General features: G+C 49.2%; 1 protein-coding gene across 1 annotated transcript in view; it reads left to right on the top strand.

The window, feature by feature from the left end:
- Positions 1-4,766: 4,766 nt before the first annotated feature.
- LOC123773194 (uncharacterized) overlaps positions 4,767-21,628 on the top strand; it is a 57,782-nt gene continuing 40,920 nt past the window's right edge. The window contains exon 1 of the mRNA XM_069315466.1: positions 4,767-4,907. The gene's annotated coding sequence lies outside the window, so the exon portion shown is untranslated. The remainder of the gene's footprint in view (positions 4,908-21,628) is intronic.

Below are 21,628 nucleotides of genomic sequence, written 5' to 3'. Positions count from 1 at the left end.
CTCCCCCCCCCCCTCTCATCACTAGTAACTATACAAGTATACAATTACACGAGATATGTATATGCAGTATGTATGTATGTATGTATGTATGTATGTATGTATGTATGTATGTATGTATGTATGTATGTATGTATGTATGTATGTATGTATGTATGTATGTTGTGTTGTTGTTACAGATTCAGCTACTCGAAACGAGTTCCAAGTAGCACGGGCTATGGTGAGCCCGTAACTTACCTGGCACAGGAGCGGGGCAAGTAGCACGGGCTATGGTGAGCCCGTAACTTACCTGGCACAGGAGCGGGGCAAGTAGCACGGGTTATGGTGAGCCGGTATGTATGTATGTATGTATGTATGTATGTATGTATGTATGTATGTATGTATGTATGTATGTATGTATGTATGTATGTATGTATGTATGTATGTATCACGTGTAGAGCTGTGCTGGCTCTATACTCCTTCCCCTACCTCCAAACCCCACCAGAAGTGTTAAAAGATTACAACCACCGCCTGTGGACGAGTGTTCAATCCCCCACTACACTATATGTAATGTCTAGCAGATCTCTAAGCCCGTCCGTGGAGCACAGAAGAAAATAATTGAATCTACTTTAATAAACAATAGTCCAAATTGGTAATATCTCCTCAGGGCAGTCATTACCGAATTGGGTGATTATGTAACGCCGTTATTAATCTAATGATTGCACCTCTTCCCCCGGACACTTGACTTTATGCTATAAAAGCAGTTACAGCTGTCATTCTCGCTCACACAAGGAGACAAGGCACCGCTCCTGTGCCAGGTAAGTCCACTACGGGCTCACCATAGCCCGTGCTACTTGGAACTTATACACACGTTGGGGAGAGGACACGTTGCTGAGCCACGTGCCCTCCAGCACGTGCCCTCCCGCACGTGCCCTCAACCACGTGCCCTCCCTCACGTGCCCTCCCGCACGTGCCCTCCACGACGTGCCCTCCCTCACGTGCCCTCCCGCACGTGCCCTCCACCACGTGCCCTCCCTCACGTGCCCTCCCGCACGTGCCCTCCACGACGTGCCCTCCCTCACGTGCCCTCCTGCACGTGCCCTCCTGCACGTGCCCTCCACCACGTGCCCTCCCTCACGTGCCCTCCTGCACGTGCCCTCCACCACCTGCCCTCCCTCACGTGCCCTCCCGCACGTGCCCTCCAGCACGTGCCCTCCACCACGTGCCCTCCCTCACGTGCCCTCCCGCACGTGCCCTCCACCACCTGCCCTCCCTCACGTGCCCTCCCTGCACGTGCCCTCCACCACGTGCCCTCCCTCACGTGCCCTCCCGCACGTGCCCTCCACCACCTGCCCTCCCTCACGTGCCCTCCTGCACGTGCCCTCCAGCACGTGCCCTCCACTCACGTGCCCTCCCTCACGTGCCCTCCACCACCTGCCCTCCCTCACGTGCCCTCCCTGCACGTGCCCTGCCCCCACGTGCCCTCGTCCTCCCGAGCGTGTGCTCGGAGTGTGTGTGTGATCATGGACGTGTTTACTATAGACATTATAAGCATCCTGTCCGTGTTTATGTTCGGGCGTGCGCAGCGCGCGGTGACGTGACCTCGTGACCTGAGGTGTCACCGGCCATTCCGTGCGGATGTCCGTGCCAGTGACCCCTCACCTGGGGCACCCGGGGGCCAGGGGGCACATTACGGGGCCGAGTGCACACACAAATATTCTGACAAATGTGAAAAAATAGTGATAACTGTTATACAAATCTCACGTTATTACGGTATCACCGTCGTGACATTTTCATCTCAATGGATTTTATACGAATTTACAAACAAAAAATAAAGTACTGATGATAACAACACGTAGTGAGAGAGAGAGAGAGAGAGAGAGAGAGAGAGAGAGAGAGAGAGAGAGAGAGAGAGAGAGAGAGAGAGAGAGAGAGAGAGAGAGAGAGAGAGAGAGAGAGAGAGAGAGAGAGAGAGAATACTGCATATCAGAGAGAGTCACGGGCCACTGGTGCTGCCAGGTGACTGACAACCCCCACACCCCCACCTGATACCCCACCCCCACCACACCGCCCCTACCCGACCTCAACCCTTCTCCCCACCTCAGCACCTCCCTACGTCAACCCCTCCTTTACCTCCCCTTCCTCATCTTCCCCCACCTCAGCACAACCTCCCTACATACCCCTCCTCACCACCACCCCCCTCCCCAAGCCTCCTCCCCCCACCCTGACACACACTCAGTACGCCTAGACAAGACCTAACCCCCCCATCCCCCTTCCCCCACCCTACCACCGTCCAAAGCCCTGTTAACTACCTCACAAGACAACAACCTCACCCAAATGGCCCCCGGCGTCCGCACTACTTCCATCACCAGTGGGGGACGTGACAGTGGGCGTCGGTCCACCGGTCCACATCGGGACGCCTACGGGCTCACCATAGCCCGTGCTACTTGGAACTTTTTATCCCAAGTAGCGAATCTTTAACAACAACAACATCGAGACGGGCACTCCGCCCCGAGCACAACAGACCTCCCTCACTGAGCGAGGCACTCAAATTGGTGCTAATCATTGTATTTACAGTGCAGAGAAGCACATAGGGTTTAGTGGCACTGTGTGCACACAACCCCCCCCCCCCCCCCGTGGAGGGGGAGGGACAAGAGAGGAAACGCAGACAACAATAACCCAACAGGAGAAAGATAAAAAATGATAATGATAAAAATTGATAAAAATTGGAAGAGCAAGAGAAACAACGAGAGAGAGAGAGAGAGAGAGAGAGAGAGAGAGAGAGAGAGAGAGAGAGAGAGAGAGAGAGAGAGAGAGAGAGAGAGAGAGAGAGAGAGAGAGAGAGAGAGAGAGAGAGAGAGAGAGAGAGAGAGAGAGGATATCTGAGAGCAGCAACAGAGGCGAAGGAAGGGAGTCAAACGCCCCCTTCAGGAGGAGACGGATACTGACGAAGGGGGTGTTGGAGAAGAGCCAGGTAGGGCGGTGGTGAGGTGGGGCAAGGCTGCCCCGATATATAGGTTGACGGTGGAGGGGGGTTGGCGGGAGGGATGGGAAGGGAAGAGGTAGACACGGCCCCCCCCCCATCCCACCATTCATCTTTTAATGTCCATTCACAAAAATGTTGAGCCTCGGCCCGCTAAACCTTCACCTGTGGTCAGTCACTCACCTGTGATGTAAGTTGGGGGGACACCTGCACCTGTATGTCTTTTATAGGTGAGGTTGTGAGGCGAGGGTTGGGGTTGTGAGGCGAGGGTTGGGGTTGTGAGGCGAGGGTTGGGGTTGTGAGGCGAGGGTTGGGGTTGTGAGGCGAGGGTTGGGGTTGTGAGGCGAGGGTTGGGGTTGTGAGGCGAGGGGCTGGGGTTGTGAGTCGAGGGCTGGGGTTGTGAGGCGAGGGCTGGAGTTGTGAGGCGAGGGGCTGGGGTTATGAGGCGAGGGGCTGGGGTTGTGAGGCGAGGGGCTGGGGTTGTGAGGCGAGGGGCTGGGGTTGTGAGGCGAGGGCTGGAGTTGTGAGGCGAGGGGCTGGGGTTGTGAGGCGAGGGGTGGGGTTGTGAGGCGAGGGCTGGGGTTGTGAGGCAAGGGGCTGGGGTTGCAGGGGTACATCCCGAGCCCTCATGTCACGTGTGTGGGGCGTAGTGCAAGGAAATGTCATGTGTGTGGGTGAATGTACTACCATGGTGCAAAAAGTCATATGTGTGTGATGGAGGAGTGCCATGTGCAGTTATGCGGGCGAAGCACACGGAAATGTCACATGTGGGTGTGTGTGTGGGGGGGGGGGCGTGACGTGGGTGGGTGTGTGGGCGTGGTGCAGAAAAGTGTCAAGTTGAGGAAGGTGAAGGAGGGACAGCAGCAGCAGCAGCAGGTGGCCGCAGACGGCTGGTGTTGGCTACCCGCCTGTCTGCAGTCTGCTCCTGTTCCTCCAGCCTGCCATGGCGTCCCTCTCTCGTCCTCAGCTGTAGCAGACGTCACGGTATCTCCCGTAAATAACTCTGCAATGATGCTAATCCCCAGAGGCGATGCCAAGCTTGCAGCACAGGTCCTTCAAGACGGTATTTATGGGCAATCAATTAGGAGCAGCCACAGTGGTGGGGGTGAGAGGGCAGGGAACAGAGGAGGGGCAGAGCCGGGAATCTGGATAAACAATATCTTGGCATGCATGAGTCAAGCTGTGACGTCAATGCTGCCAATGGAAACATGTTTGATAAGTTTGATCCGGAATTGGAGGGTGTGGAGGTCCGGCGCAGCAAGGGGCCGTCCGGGCAAGTGTTCTTCAACTGCAGCTAATGAGGGCTAAGTGATGAAGTAATTGGGCGAGGCAGCCAGAGGAAAGGCGAGTCATCCGCCAACCGCTAAGTGTTTATTATCATGAAGCAGGCAACCGCTGCTGCTGCTGCTGCTGCTGCTGGCTTCCTTGAGGCGGCTCTGGGACGTGCAGCCGCAGCCCAGATGCAGCCGTCGCGCCCTTCTACCTCCTGCGGGGCCCACGACGCCCTCCCTCAACCACACTCTTCTCTCAACACCTTTCGCGCAAGAACACACTCTTGCAACTGACCTAGGTAGACCTAAATTTCCTGCTGAGTAAGACCCTTCCCGACAGAACCCGTCTGATCGCCAGGCGCTTCTAGGTATCCTTCTGGAAACACCGAACCGTCAGCTTGGTGAATGGGATATTTCCGGAAGGCGGAACCTTATCGGAGGCAGTAGAGGAGCGTGAGAGCGGAGGTGTGTGCAAGGCGGAGAGGCCAGCAGGGTTGTGCTCCACCATATTGGTGTCGGGAAGCCGCCGGCAACGGTTGAGGCCTCTCCCCTGCCCCTGGCCCCTGCCGCAGCCGCCGCCAGTTGCGCTCACCACTCTGTGCGGTGCGGACTACCACGCTCGCCTCCCGTCCGCCCACGCGTCCCTCTCGCACACCCTGTCATCCCTTCATTACCAGGTGTGGCCGCGGCAGATATGTGAGTATTGACCACCACATGCTCTCTCCTCCTTGCAAAAATGGTCTCGCTTGGGACTCTTGAATTAACCAAAATTGTCATTTACAACCAAATGGAGAAAATCCTCGGCGGTAGAGAAGTGTTATATGTTGTGGATCTTGAGGGAGTCTATGCCGCGGTGAAGAGAACTTGTGTGTATATCAACAATTACAGGCAAAGACCACACAATGTGAGGGGGTCGAGACACCCTTACAGTGATAAACAGACAAATAATAAGCCAAGAAATGTTAATAGTCTACATAAGTGAAGTGCTTGATCAACCTCCACGTAATGGCATGCCTCTCTGGTCGAGTTTACCGTCTTATAATACGATTAAACAGAGTGACTTAATCTTGCAAGGTATACAGGGTTAACACATGTGGTGATTTCCGAAAATCACAAAGTAGTCACAGCGAACGGAAAATATAAAAGACTGTAATTATAAATGGGAGAAGAGTGAAACGTCGGCCGGCTCAAGTCTGGAAAGATATTTGCAGGCATGGAAGCCTTTGACTTGCATGACTCCGGTAAGAGAGAGTGGAGACCTTGAGAGCCCACCAAGCCACAGAGGAGCAAGGCTCGGTGCCTTAGTGGTGTACAGCGTTCCTCCTCCCCCCCCCCCTCCACCCAAACTCTCTTTATCACCCCTTCCCCCCCCCCCCACCATCCCATACCCAGGTGGGCGACACTAATTACCTAAGCCATTCTTACAATTCCCCAACGCTTGCCGCCAGGCTGCCCAACAGCCTCCGTTGTCACCAGTAGGTCCAGCAAATGTCTCGCCTTGCCCAGCTCTTGATACCATCTTGAGGTTATCTTGAGATGATTTCGGGGCTTTTTAGTGTCCCCGCGGCCCGGTCTTCGACCAGGCCTCCACCCCTAGGAAGCAGCCCGTGACAGCTGACTAACACCCAGGTACCTATTTACTGCTAGGTAACAGGGGCATAGGGTGAAACAAACTCTGCCCATTGTTTCTCGCCGGCGCCTGGGATCGAACCCAGGACCACAGGATCACAAGTCCAGTGTGCTGTCCGCTCGGCCGACCGGCTCGACCATTGTCATTATAATGTTACCATCTTCCTAACTGTCTTTCTAGACAGAAAAACAAAGTCTGTAAGAAAATTAGGCTTGGTCCGAGACCGGGCCTCAGGGACATTGATCCTCGGAACCATCAACAGGTAGAAAACAGGTAAAATACCTGTTTACAGTATCGTTTACGACAAGAGTTTGAAGGCGCTGTGAAGCAGTGGTTGTTTTATCGTGGCCGCCGGACGTGGCTACTTTATTGTGCACCCCATACTCATCCTGCGAGCGGTAGCGCAAAAAGGGTTACAAAGGGCACAAAAGGTCTTTACCAGACCTCAACGAAGATTATTACATTAACAATTACATCTATCCTGGTTGATACCTGGTTGATACCTGGTTGATACCTGGTTGATGGGGTTCTGGGAGTTCTTCTACTCCCCAAGCCCGGCCCGAGGCCAGGCTTGACTTGTGAGTTTGGTCCACCAGGCTGTTGCTTGGAGCGGCCCTCAGGCCCACATATACCTGGTTGATGGGGTTCTGGGAGTTCTTCTACTCCCCAAGCCCGGCCCGAGGCCAGGCTTGACTTGCGAGAGTTTGGTCCGCCAGGCTGTTGCTTGGAGCGGCGAGAATGCAGCGGCGGCCTACACATCAATCTACGAGAGCCGATCGGCCGAGCGGACAGCACGCTGGACTTGTGATCCTGTGGTCCTGGGTTCAATCCCAGACGCCGGCGAGAAACAATGGGCAGAGTTTCTTTCACCCTATGCCTCTGTTACCTAGCAGTAAAATAGGTACCTGGGTGCTAGTCAACTGTCACGGGCTGCTTCCTGGGGGTGGAGACCTGGTCGAGGACCGGGCCGCGGGGACACTAAAGCCCCGAAATCATCTCAAGAACTATGGAAGTGTGATAAGAAAGCTTCCGTTTATTATTATTAGTTTTCACACTGCGCCTGACAGCTGAGTGGACAGCGCTTCGGATTCGTAGTCCTGAGGTTCCGGGTTCGATCCCCGGTGGAGGCGGAGACAAATGGGCAAAAAGTTTCTTTTGCCCTAATGCTGCTGTTACCTAGCATAAAATAGGTACCTGGGAGTTAGACAGCTGCTACGGGCTGCTTCCTGGGGGGGTGGGGGGGGTTGTAACAAAAAGGAGGCCTGGTCGAGGACCGGGCCGCGGGGACGATATCGCCCCGATATCATCTCAAGATAACCTCAAGATACGTTGCTTGTTCCTTAACCTCTTATGTTGTTTATCTACTGGAGGCGAGATATGGATACAATGCAAGAATTTCAGATATCTTAATTCAGATATCTTTAATTATAATTCAGTGTGGCGGGGGACAGGATGCCAGAGTGTATTCATACACGATAGGCTTATATCTAGCCCCTCCCCCCCCCAATGACGAATTACTGACCCCCCCCCCCCACCCAGGATGCAACCCCGCAACAAGCTGACTAACTCCTGAGTACCTACTTACTGCCAGGTGAACAGGAGCATTAGGTGAAAAGAAATGTGCCCAACCATTTCTGACCCGCCCGAGATTCGAACCCGGAAATCTCAATTGTGCGTCGAGAACGAATCCAACTCTACTACCGAGACCCCCTATCCCGGGGTTATCCTTAGTAATAAGATGAAATTGAAATTGAAATATGTTTATTGAGGTAAAAACCCACAAAGGGATGAGGTAGCTGAAGCTATTCTCACCCCGTTCAGTAATAAGATGGTTCGCCATTCTATGAAGCCTAAGTTTAGACTTATCTCTAAATAGCTCAATTTTATCCCAGTCTAAGATATAATGCTCAAGTGTGCATTCCTTTGTACACACACTTTACACTTTGCTTCATCGAGATCCCTATACAAGCCGAACTGTCAGAGATACTTGTAGCCAAGGTGTAGTCGAGCTGTGGCAACGTCTGTGAGTCTGCTGATGTTGTTACAAGTCTGCTGATGTTGTTACTTGCCCCATACACATGTTTTGTTTGATTTCGTTGTGACGAACAATGGACTCAGGATGCGAAAAGGTACTATCTGCCAGGGTGGAAGGAAGTGCTGTACTCTTTCATCTGTATATACATCGTGCAGTCCCATCATTTTAATATGAGTGAATCTTTGAATCCATCTTAAATGACTAGTTCCACTGTGTATGTGTTCTAACAGTTCAACTAACACAATGGTTCGGTTATCACGCAGAAGCTTTAGTCCCACCAAAAGACTGATTTCAAATATTCTATCTGGAATGCTAGGTATATTAGGTGTTCCCGCATACTGAGAACTTTGGTGGTTCCTGGATCACCAAGTATAAGTCAGAGGGCTTCATTTTGTATTTTTTCAGAAGTAAATCAATATTGTGTACAAAACCTGGCTACGTTTTCTATTTGCGGGTCCATCGGTTAGCTAAGGCTCGAGCAATTTTAGTATGTAATAATTAAATATATATATATATATTTTCACATATTGCAATGTGACAACTGGAGAGGACGGGTTTTAAAACGCACATATCGACGCCACACTAACGCCACCCGGGTATTTACGTTGTTAACGGACGTTACGTTAACGAGTGCGTAACGAGTGCGTCGTTACGTTAAACAGTACTTCATGTTATCACGCATCCCAAATTGCGCCTCACGCCACTTGTTGTGCAACCTTTAGTGATGGATGCATTCTGGCTCTGAAGATCGCTTTCTTCCTAAATATTTTTGCAAGGAAATATTGTTGATTTGGTAGGTGTGATGTGCGCTGTCACACCCCCCCCCCCCATACCCCCATACCCCCCCCCCACACATGCAAGGTTTTGCCTTTTTTCATTATTTAGAAAAACCATTTGTGGAGTTTATGAACACATCTTTGTAATATTATTTTCACCTCCACAGATCTTAGTGTCAGCTGCAAATCTAATGTGATTTTGTAATAGTTTCGTGTATGTCACTGGACGAAAAAAAAAAAGGATTGGCCCCAAAATTAACCCCTGCGGAACCCCTCCAATCATTGCATTTCTCAAGTCACATTAATTCTTATTTGAGTAGTCCATTACAGACTACATTTACTGGAAATCTTTTGTCTGAAACTCTGATTACTTTTATTTTTAGTTAATTTTTGGGTTAAATGATCTTACCAGTGAACCAAATACATGTAAAATACCATATCGGAGCTGGTTACAAGTTCGCCTGAGTGAGGAAGATAAGGATCTATACCATTCTGAGGTATGGACAACGTCGGCTAATTGTCCAGTCCGTCCTCCTAAGGTTTCCCCCGACGTAAAGAAAACGGTCAAGTTAAAATGTCGTCTCCTAATCTACCAGAGGACCTAAAACAGAAAACGTGACAGTATACGATATTTTCGTCAGTCGCTCCATTTTTCTAGTACGACGATTTTGTTGGGCTTTGTGTAACGCATACGAGGGAAATGCGACGTTCTTTGTAGGAGGACAGGTTGTAGGAGGACAGGTTGTAGGAGGACAGGTTGTAGGAGGACAGGTTGTAGGAGGACAGGTTGTAGGGTGACAGGTTGTAGGAGGACAGGTTGTAGGGTGAGAGGTTGTAGGAGGACAGGTTGTAGGAGGACAGGTTGTAGGAGGACAGGTTGTAGGAGGACAGGTTGTAGGAGGACAGGTTGTAGGAGGACAGGTTGTAGGAGGACAGGTTGTAGGGTGAGAGGTTGTAGGAGGACAGGTTGTAGGAGGACAGGTTGTAGGAGGACAGGTTGTAGGAGGACAGGTTGTAGGAGGACAGGTTGTAGGAGGACAGGTTGTAGGAGGACAGGTTGTAGGAGGACAGGCTGTAGGAGGACAGGTTGTAGGAGGACAGGTTGTAGGAGGACAGGTTGTAGGAGGACAGGTTGTAGGAAGACAGGTTGTAGGAGGACAGGCTATAGGAGGACAGGTTATATGAGGACAGATTGTAGGAGGACAGGTTGTAGGAGGACAGGTTATAGAACAGGTTGTACGGGGGACAGGTTGCAGAAGGACAGGTTGCAGAAGGACAGGTTGCAGGAGTACAGGTTGACTTGTCACGCTCGTGGGAAGCAACACTGAGTCTCTCTCTCTCTCTCCCTCTCTCTCTCCGAGAAACATGGACGCCAAGATCATGTCTCCGTGAACAAGCCTCGACGGTTCAAGGTCACCAACAATGTGCGCATCATGGTGACTGTCACAAAGTGACAATAGCTGCTTACCATTACGATTACCGAGTTACGGTTGCCCATGTTTTTGTGTGCCTAGGCTGGCTTTGTATCGTAACCGCCAAGGATAAGGGGGGAGGACGGTAGCCTGGCCGGGTGAGGACGGTAGCCTGGCCGGGGGAGGACGGTAGCCTGGCCGGGGGAGGACGGTAGCCTGGCCGGGGATACAAGTTGTAAGGTCAGTTATGCTGAATTGGTCTTGTCAAGCACAATACTGCTGACAATATACACAGAAATCACACTAAGGTGATGTGAACAGTGCCTCGCCGCGCACAACAATATCTCAATGTTTACAATAGTGTCTCACTGCTAATAACTGCCTCGTTGCTGACAACAGTGCCTCGCCGCGCACAACAATATCTCAATGTTTACAATAGTGTCTCACTGCTAATAACTGCCTCGTTGCTGACAACAGTGCCTCAAAGAAGTGTCTGACAGCTGACAGAAGTGCCTCACTGCTATCAACAGTGCCTCACTGCCTCACCCACCCCCCCAACACCCGCTGCCACCACTCACACACCACTGTGGTTACATCAAAGAAAAACAGCTTGAAGTCATTAAGCATTGAAGTCTTGAAGTCATGAAGCTTTGACGCCGTAGAGTGTTGAAGCCTTGAACTCTTGAACCCTTGAAGCTCTGACAACCGTTGATAAATATATTAACAAGGCAATTATCAAACAAGTGAGAATGAGTAGCCTAGTAGGGTCAACACTGCCTGCTCACCCGGCCTGTTCACTTACCTAACTCAGGGTCGAGCTCTCTCTCCTGGACCACTCCTCCCTATCTTCTTGAGGTTATCTTGAGATGATTTCGGGGCTTTAGTGTCCCCGCGGCCCGGTCCTCGACCAGGCCTCCACCCCCAGGAAGCAGCCCGTGACAGCTGACTAACTCCCAAGTACCTATTTTACTGCTAGGTAACAGGGGAATTCAGGGTGAAAGAAACTTTGCCCATTTGTTTCTGCCTCGTGCGGGAATCGAACCCGCCCCACAGAATTACGAGTCCTGCGCGCTATCCACCAGGCTACGAGGCCCCTACCCTGTATCTTCCCCCTCCCTCACCCCCTCTCTAGTTCTTTCTACGTGGATGTGATGCGGGTGTGTACTCACCTAATTGTGCTTGCGCAGGGGTTGAGCTCTGGCTCTCTGGTCCCGCCTCTCAACCGTAACAACCTGTGTGTGTCTGTCTGTCTGTAAGGGGCCACCCATGGTCTCAATGAGGCATAGTCTGGGCATCTTTTTTCCCGCCTCCATATTGAGTGTCGCAAGCATCCGGTGTCTCTCTCCGGAGTTAATTACATCCATAATCCTCCCCCCCTTCGTTTCTCTATCCTTCATCGGATGGATTAGTTCCCCCTTCATTCCTCTCCTCAAAATTACATCTATAATCCTCCCCCCTTCGTTTCTCTATCCTTCATCGGATAGATTAGTTTCCCCTTCATTCCTCTCCTCAATTTTCTGTTGTGGTTCCTTTCGTCTGGTTCTGGCACGCCTTGATAAAATAAATAAATAAATATTGATATTGTATATGATATATAAATAAAAATATGATATTGTATATTCTGCCATCGCTTCCTGTTTCTACCTTTATCCATCTCTTGCTGTTATTCTCCGTCTGTTCCTCGTTCTGTTTTCTTTTCCTGGATGTTACACCATTTTTCCCGGCCACTTGGGTGTCCAGCAGCCTTCCTGCGGCGGAACCTGCGGCGGAACCTGCGGCCACTCCTGCCTCTTTCCCCGCCTCACAGCCGGGAGTGCCGGGGCGGGCGGCGCGCCCTCCACCAACACCCGCCCCGGCCCACTACAACATTCTTCACCCCCCACGCTGCTCCTGCTGCTTCCTCCCACCTCTATCACACTACTCCCGCATGTACGCACTCACGCACTCACGCACTCACACACTCGCATACACACACACATCCCTGGAAAACAGAAGAGTAAGGGGAGACATGATAACCACCTACAAAATTCTCAGGGAAATTGACAGGGTGGACAAAGACAAACTCTTCAGCACGGGTGGGACACGAACAAGGGGACACAGGTGGAAACTTAGTACCCAAATGAGCCACAGAGACGTTAGAAAGAATTTTTTCAGTGTCAGAGTAGTTAATAAATGGAATGCACTAGGAAGTGATGTGGTGGAGGCTGACTCCATACACAGTCTCAAATGTAGATATGATAGAGCCCAATAGGCTCAGGAACCTGTACACCAGTTGAGAGGCGGGACCAAAGAGCCGAAGATCAACCCCCGCAAGCACAACTAGGTGAGTATATTTGAAACTGTATGACTGACTCCATACACAGTTTCAAATGTAGATATGAGAGCCCAGTAGGCTCAGGAATCTGTACACCAGTTGATTGACGGTTGAGAGGCGGGACCAAAGAGCCAGAACTCAACCCCCGCAAACACAACTAGGTGAGTACACACTCCTCATCTCTGGTCATTTGTAACTCTTCCAAAGTTATTTGGTTTACCGCTGTCTCTCTCAGTTCAGGGACTTGTTCTCTCTGCTTAAATGTGAAGACCTTCTGGGTGACGTCGTTGAGTTCATGACACACTCCTTGTCATTCTCTGGCTGTCTGTCCTCACCCTTTCTCAGGTGATGAGACTCACGAATGAGGAGGACATGTATACAAGAAGGACAAGGAGGTGTGTGTGTGTGTGTGTACTCACCTAGTTGTACTCACCTAGTTGTGTTTGCGGGGGTTGAGCTCTGGCTCTTTGGTCCCGCCTCTCAACTGGTGTACAGGTTCCTGAGCCTACTGGACTCTATCATATCTACATTTGAGACTGTGAATGGAGTCAGCCTCCACCACATCACTGCCTAATGCATTCCACTTACTAACTACTCTGTGTGAGTGGTGGCGGGTACTGGGGGGTGGATGTGGTGGGTGAGCAGTGAGGCAGTGACACTGGCTGCTCACCACGTCAAATTGTTACTTGGTGAACAAATCCACAAGGGCCGTGACGAAGATTCGAACCTGCGTCTACCATGTATATGTTACATGGTGTTGTGAGCAGTGAGACCAACACAGGCTCAGGGAGTGTAAATTGTGCCTCATAAGTTTAATAGAATTCTATGAGTAGGCGACAAAAAATTAGACAAGAAGGAGACGGGTGGGCAGACTGCATTTTCTTGAACTGTCAGAAAGCCTTTGTCACTAGCAGAGTCCCAAAGGGTTCTGTACTCGGATGTTTCTACTCTTCCCATTGTGATCTTCCAGAAGATATGGACTCATTCCTCTCAATGTTTGCTGACGATGCTAAAATTATGAGAAAGATTAAGACAAAGGAAGACAGACCATAAGATGACCTAAACAAACTGAAGAAATTGGCCAATAAATGGCTACTCGAGTTTAACTCGAGTAAAAGTAATGACATTAGGTGTAGGAAGCAGAAGGCTGGACACAACGTACCAATTGAGAGATGGAATCCTACAATAATCAGGTAGAGAGAAAGATCTGAGAGTTGATATCACACCAAACCTGTTCCCTGAACAGGTTTGGTGTGTACAGCTTCCCTTATTATGAGACATAACATCTCTGCCTCCTCTCTCAAACTAAGGTCTACTAACGTACTATATAAATACAAATGCCATTTTTGAGACTGCGCTCCAAAATATATGCTACATTGGAGATACATTGGGAGCCGGTCGGCCGAGCGGACAGCACGCTGGGCTTGTGATCCTGTGGTCCTGGGTTCGATCCCAGGCTCCGGCGAGAAACAATGGGCAGAGTTTCTTTCACCCTATGCCCCTGTTACCTAGCAGTAAAATAGGTACCTGGGTGTTAGTCAGCTGTCACGGGCTGCTTCCTGGGGGTGGAGGCCTGGTCGAGGACCGGGCCGCGGGGACACTAAAGCCCCGAAATCATCTCAAGATAACCTCAAGATATACCACGAACACAGTTGACAGTCTTACACTTCATATGCAAGAGGGAGGTATTATCCAGAGGGAGACACAAGCGACTTGAGAATGGTCCAGGACCGAAACGTCGTCGTCCCTTCACTTTCTAGTGTGTGGTCTGGTCAACATATTTCAGCCACGTTATTGTGACTCCTCGTCTGCACAGGGAGGTATTAAACATCACTCAACACCACAATAGACCCAGTATACCTGTGTCTATTGTGTATAGAGTACACTGGACATATCCTCTAGACTGGACATCAGCGAGGCGCTACCCATCAAAAAGTCAAGGCCAACAACCAATTAACCCATAATTACATTCTACCCACTTCAAGACCCCGAGCCAACGCAGAGACCTGATCAATGACCCTGCCTTAGGAACACAAGAACATAAGCTGCCCGCTGTATATATATATATAATGATGACAAAAGTGAACATATCGTGAAGGAGAGGTTACTCACGCCCAATGTAATGAGGTGGGCAGGAGACAGTGGGTGTCGTAACATGGGAGACAGCCTTGTACAGAGGTCCCGTTTACCAGAGGGGCCGCCGACCCCCCCCTTCCTCCCCTCCCCCCTCACCCCACACCCCCCCCTTCTCATTCCTGCCTCACATGCGCCTTCAACAAAAGACTCGGTGTTGACTTATTCAATGAATGATCAATGCAGAGCGCAAACCTGAATGGTGGTTATTATACGCCACGGGCTTCAAACAAAGGGCGTACAGTTGAACACTATGCAAGGTGCATTACGCATCCAATACACCGCCGCCGCCACCACTTAAGAATGGCTAAATTCTAACCCAGCATGAACAATAGGGCTAGTAGACAGGGGCATGAGGAGCCAGACCTCACGTTTCCCTAGTCACTGATAGGTAGTTATTGATAGGTTATTGATTCTACTACCACTACAATGCCCCTGTTACCTAGCAGTAAAATAGGTACCTGGGTGTTAGTCAGCTGTCACGGGCTGCTTCCTGGGGGTGGAGGCCTGGTCGAGGACCGGGCCGCGGGGACACTAAAAGCCCCGAAATCATCTCAAGATAACCTCAAGATAACCACCACCACGAGGGTAACAAGAACAGGGTGAGAATAGCTTGAGTTACCTCATCCCTTTGTGTGTATTTTACCCCAATAAACTTATTTCAATTTCCATATCGCACGCTGGCAAACATTAGAACGACGACAACAAACCTAACCCCTGGGCTCTTTCAAGACACTCTACACACTTTTGGTTCAACCGATATTGGAACGTGCAGCATTCCAGTATTGGTCTATTTCAGGCCGCCACAACAAGATTAAAGTCAGAGCTAATAGGGTTAAGCTATGAGGAGAGGTTAAGGGAACTAGTTCAATCAAAAATGGATCTAAATTAGATCCATTTTTGATTGATCAAAGTGCGATTTGAGTAGGATCATTGATACACATTTCTCTCACTAATGCCTTATTAATATCTCATTATTTCATTAATGTTTATTTATCACTCTACCTCATCTCACCTCTTTCCTGCCTATATATCCACACCCACTGAACTGTAAAGCCATCCTTCTGAAGACGTATTAATATACGAAAGTAGTTAAGGAATTTCCTGTTTCAATTCTTTCTCCGTGGTCTGACACTGTCATATTATATATAATATATATATATATATATATATATATATATATATATATATATATATATATATATATATATATATATATATGTATATATATATATATATATATATATATATATATATATATATATATATATATATATATATATATATATATATTATTAAATATGACCGAAAAAGTAAGATTAATAATTCTAACACGAATTTTCTCAATCTTTCGTACATTTCTTTTCACTGTTGGAGGTAAATCAAAAATCAATTCTCCAAAATTCATTTTTATTTCTAGTCTGACGCGACACGAGCGCGTTTCGTAAAACTTATTACATTTTCAAAGACTTTAGTTTACAAATACACAACTGAATAGAACTTACGCATCTCCGATTTTATATCTACATCCTAGTCTGTTGTTTACTAGGATTTCTAGTAAACAAAAGTAAATCCTAGTAAACAACACAGAAATCATCGATAGATACAGCGATAGCAGATGGCTTGATGTTTGCGAGGCACTACACATCAAGAAGTCAACACCAGCAATCAACAGCCAATTAATGCACAACTATATTCTACCCACCTCAAGACTCCGCTCCAATATAGAAGCATCAAGAAATATGGACCAATAGGCTTTCTACAAACACTTCTATTCAATACCCATTGTTTCGTGTTCTGTCTTGTGTTGATGAAATTAATACCCTATTAATGCCACCTCTTGTTCTGTCTTGTGTTGATGAAATTAATACCCTATTAATGCCACCTCTTGTTCTGTCTTGTGTTGATGAAATTAATACCCTATTAATGCCACCTCACCCCATCCACCTCACTAAAATGTAGATATAAAATCGGAGATGCGTAAGTTGTATTCAGTTGTGTATTTGTAAACTAAAGTCTTTGAAAATGTAATAAGTTTTACGAAACGCGCTCGTATCGCGTCAGACTAGAAATAAAAATGAATTTTGGAGAATTGATTTTTGATTTACCTCCAACAGTGAAAAGAATTGTACGAAAGATTGAGAAAATTCGTGTTAGAATTATTAATCTTACTTTTTCGGTCATATTTAATAATATATGTCTACAGGAAAGACTGCTACCAAAATATACTAATATATATATATATATATATATATATATATATATATATATATATATATATATATATATATATGTCGTACCTAGTAGCCAGAACGCACTTTTCAGCCTACTATGCAAGGCCCGATTTGCCTAATAAGCCAAGTTTTCCTGAATTAATATATTTTCTCTAATTTTTTTCTTATGAAATGATAAAGCTACCCATTTCATTATGTATGACGTCATTTTTTTTATTGGAGTTAAAATTAACGTAGATATATGACCGAACCTAACCAACCCTACCTAACCTAACCTAACCTATCTTTATAGGTTAGGTTAGGTTAGGTAGCCGAAAAAGTTAGGTTAGGTTAGGTTGGTTAGGTAGTCGAAAACACATTAATTCATGAAAACTTTGCTTATTAGGCAAATCGGGCCTTGCATAGTAGGCTGAGAAGTGCGTTCTGGCTACTAGGTATGACATATATATATATATATATATATATATATATATATATATATATATATATATATATATATATATATATATCTATATAGATTACAAAGGCGGATAGAGATGGTGAGTGAGCACACAGGACCTGGAGGCCTGACCCAGACCAATACATCTCCCTCCCCTCCGGCACACTGACGTGAATAATGCCAGTAAGTCAACCCAAGACACGTGGTAAATCTCTAAATTAACTTCCCACATTGACGCTTCTAACTCAATGTTCAGTAATGGTGAGAGGGGGAGAAAATATACATGTTCTTGGCTGTCTCAGAGAAAAGACATGTGTTCGCACCTACATCATTACCTTGAGGTGGTTACCTTGAGGTGCTTCCGGGGCTTAGCGTCCCCGCGGCCCGGTCGTCGACCAGGCCTCCTGGTTGCCATGAATCATTGGAGAATAATTCATTCCATACTGTTTTCACCGGGCAGGGTGCGGTAGACTGTGATCGCTGACTTATGTTATCCCCTAAGCATAATTAGGTCTCCATACCAAGGCCATTCCATCCAGCGGTCGACCCCAAAGACGCATTCATCAATTTTAACATTCTGTTCATACAAAACAGGAATTTTCTCAAATATAAATTAATATTGTTATATATTAGTATATTGTGCATATTTAGGCACTGGTTAGGTTAGGTGTTTTGATTCTGTTGGCGATTATTTGTATTTGTAGTACGTGGGTGAAGCATTTACAGCGTTGTGGTTCGAACAACAGTCGTCAGTGAAGCACTTGTTCCGGAAGTGTTCGAACATCACCAGTTGTGAGTTGTGTGTAAACCGTTTTTCATTTATAAACAGTCACAGTCACGTCACTTTGACGTGAAGGTGTTTGGCAGCAGGTAAACTAAATTGCTTAGCCCTTTCATTTTCGTTAACATATATAATAAAATATATTTTGGATTCGGAATTTAATGGTCTATAACCATAAAGAACAAAGTAAAAATTTTTAATCAGTATGCAAAAAAAAAGTAAGATTGAGAAGTTGAAGGGACGACGACGTTTCGGTCCGTCCTGGACCATTCTCAAGTCGATTGTGTCACGTCACAATCGACTTGAGAATGGCCCAAGACGGACCGAAACGTCGTCGTCCCTTCAACTTCTAGTGTGTGGTCTGGTCAACATACTTCAGCCACGTTATTGTGACTCATCGCCTGCACTAAGATTGAGAAGGATAAGTTGGGTGTAGCTGGAGTGTGTAGCAATAGCCCATACCCGCGGGCTGCTCCCACACCCGCGGACACCCACGTGGTAGCGACGATTGATGATTGATTGATAAAGATTAAGCCACCCAAGAGGTGGCACGGGCATGAATAGCCCGTAAGCACGACAACGCTCTTGCTCCACACATCTGTATATAAATTAGCATGGGACGAGCAGTGCTGTTAGTGGGAGTTAAGGTGGGTTCTGGTGGGAGGTGGGAGAGTCAGGCCCACCACCCATGGGCCAGCAACCCACCACCCACGGGCCAGCAACCCACCACCCACGGGCCAGCAACCCACCACCCATGGGCCAGCAACCCACCACCCATGGGCCAGCAACCCACCACCAACGGGCCAGCAACCCACCACCCATGGGCCAGCAACCCACCACCCACGGGCCAGCAACCCACCACCCATGGGCCAGCAACCCACCACCCACGGGCCAGCAACCCACCACCCATGGGCCAGCAACCCACCACCCATGGGCCAGCAACCCACCACCAACGGGCCAGCAACCCACCACCCATGGGCCAGCAACCCACCACCCACGGGCCAGCAACCCACCACCCATGGGCCAGCAACCCACCACCCACGGGCCAGCAACCCACCACCCACGGGCCAGCAACCCACCACCCATGGGCCAGCAACCCACCACCCACGGGCCAGCAACCCACCACCCACGGGCCATCAACCCACCACCCACGGGCCAGCAACCCACCACCCACGGGCCAGCAACCCACCACCCACGGGCCATCAACCCACCACCCACGGGCCAGCAACCCACCACCCACGGGCCAGCAACCCAACACCCACAGCCCAGCAACCCACCACCCACGGGCCAGCAACCCACCACCCACGGGCCAGCAACCCACCACCCATGGGCCAGCAACCCACCACCCACGGGCCAGCAACCCACCACCCATGGGCCAGCAACCCACCACCCACGGGCCAGCAACCCACCACCCACGGGCCATCAACCCACCACCCACGGGCCAGCAACCCACCACCCACGGGCCATCAACCCACCACCCACGGGCCAGCAACCCACCACCCACGGGCCATCAACCCACCACCCACGGGCCAGCAACCCACCACCCACGGGCCATCAACCCACCACCCACGGGCCATCAACCCACCACCCACGGGCCATCAACCCACCACCCATCGGTAATCAACACCACATTAAACGCCCACTAATATCCTCCACCACTGCTACCTTCACCAATAACTCTACTACCACCACTCTCCTCCCTATAGGCCTAGACCTTCCAAGCTACGCCAAGAACTACCTGAAGCCCCCCCCCCCCTCCCATCATTTTAACGAAATGTATTTGTCCATCCGGCGTAATGGGTGAGAGTGGGAGCCTTTTACGTGCCGTGAAAGATCTGAGGCCTCGGGTACAGAGTGGAGATGAGACCCACCACCATCCACGTCCCCCACCGGCGCCCGACCTTGCTAACTGCTACATATGTTGGTGTATCCAGAGAGGCCAATAAGAGCCGGAGGTGGGTCGGGTATGAGGGAGTGTGTGGTGGGTATGAGGGAGTGTGTGGTGGGCGAGGGCGTCGGGGTGGTGGTGGTGATGAGGGCAGTGCCCCGGGGTGCCCATCAGGGAGCCGCTGATGGTCGTACATTCAGTCAATGGACAAAACATTTTGATTTATGACACAAACGCTATACTCCGATGACATGACGACGAGAAGGGATGAATGTTGCCACGTGTAAACGGCTGTCTTGAGCACGTACGTACGTACATGTGTGCGTGCGAAGGGGGTGGGGAGGGATGGTGGGTGTACGGGTGTGTACTTATCCAACACTGACTACAAATGTGTATTTAAATCTCTTGACGATCATGTTATATCGCAATTCGTTGTCGTGTTATATAGTGAAGTGGAATCACTTCAGATCCATCTTTCAAAATTCCACCTATATCTTGGTGTCCTATTTCCTCTTAATTTAAATAGGCTGTCCTTGCTCACCTTGTTATTCCCCTTAGTATCTTGTAGGTGGTGGTCATATCCCCTCCACTCATTTTGTTATCTAGAAACGTTCTGTTACGTTCACTTAGCCAGTTCTTATGGCTTAGTCTCTTCAACTCAGGCTCCAGCCTTGTTGCAAATCCAAGTAGTTTTCAAGATCATTTTTTTTTTTGTTATTCAATAGGCGTGGTTTCCATGCGGATATTGCATAGTCTACTATTATTCAACATAGGATGAGTAAATTGTCATCAACGAGTCGTTATTTAGATCGTAAACGCCGTTGTTATGTTTGTCAGCTTGTCTCATATGCCGCTGATGTTATCAGAGTTAGTTCATGAACAACTGGAGTAGAACATACTTCAGTGTCCTTTTCTAACTTAGTCTTCTCGCTGCCTTTCCCTTATGTGGTAGATTCTTTCTGATCTACCTTCTGCCTCACTGCGTCATTGCCAAACGCACTGACGCAGTGAGTGCGTCTAAAATTTACTTGTCAAATGCTTCAGTTTTTGAAGTCGATATATTTTAACCCACCCGTGTGAGAGAAAGGGGTGCCCCTTCCACAGTTCATCCCCCCCCCCTCCCCACCTCTCCTTCCCCTGATAACTCTCTCCACCAGCCGACACTGACACCCCCTCCCCTCTTCTCTTGTTAGTGACCCCCCCCCCCTGGCACCCAAAAACTGGCACTGACATCCCCCCCCTTAAGGTGGGAGTGACATCACAGCCCGGGCAGTAGTGACACCAGCACCGGCCAGGCGTGTGGCCGGATACAAGCTGACACATCCCCTGCCCCCTCCCCCTCTCTCACGTCAAGTGTCACATGATAACGTGTCCCGCATGACGCGCGACCTAAGTCCACTACGGGCTCACCCTAGCCCGTGCTACTTGGAACTTTGTGTTCCAGGTAGTGACTCTTAAACAACAACAACAATCTCATGCTCCTCGCTTCTCTCCCCTCCCCCCCCCCACCCCCCCTCCATACACACGCACCTGTGCTGTATTCGGTCTAAGTGAGACACATTCTTGTGTATGCTGCCCCGAAACGGAGCACAAAACATGTGTAAATATATGACCCAAGGCTTGTTTCTTGGCTGAGGGCTCTGGACGTCACCACACTGGGGAAGAAGGAGGAATATGAAACATGATAACGACGTACAAGATTCTAAGCGGTACTTAGATTCTAAAGACCAAGTAGATAGCGAAGCAGCGTTGAAAG

The sequence above is a fragment of the Procambarus clarkii genome, chromosome 81, assembly GCF_040958095.1.
Source record: "Procambarus clarkii isolate CNS0578487 chromosome 81, FALCON_Pclarkii_2.0, whole genome shotgun sequence".
NCBI classification, from domain to species: domain Eukaryota; kingdom Metazoa; phylum Arthropoda; class Malacostraca; order Decapoda; family Cambaridae; genus Procambarus; species Procambarus clarkii.
Note: the sequence above shows the minus strand (reverse complement) of the source record. Positions and strands in the feature narration are given on the sequence as shown.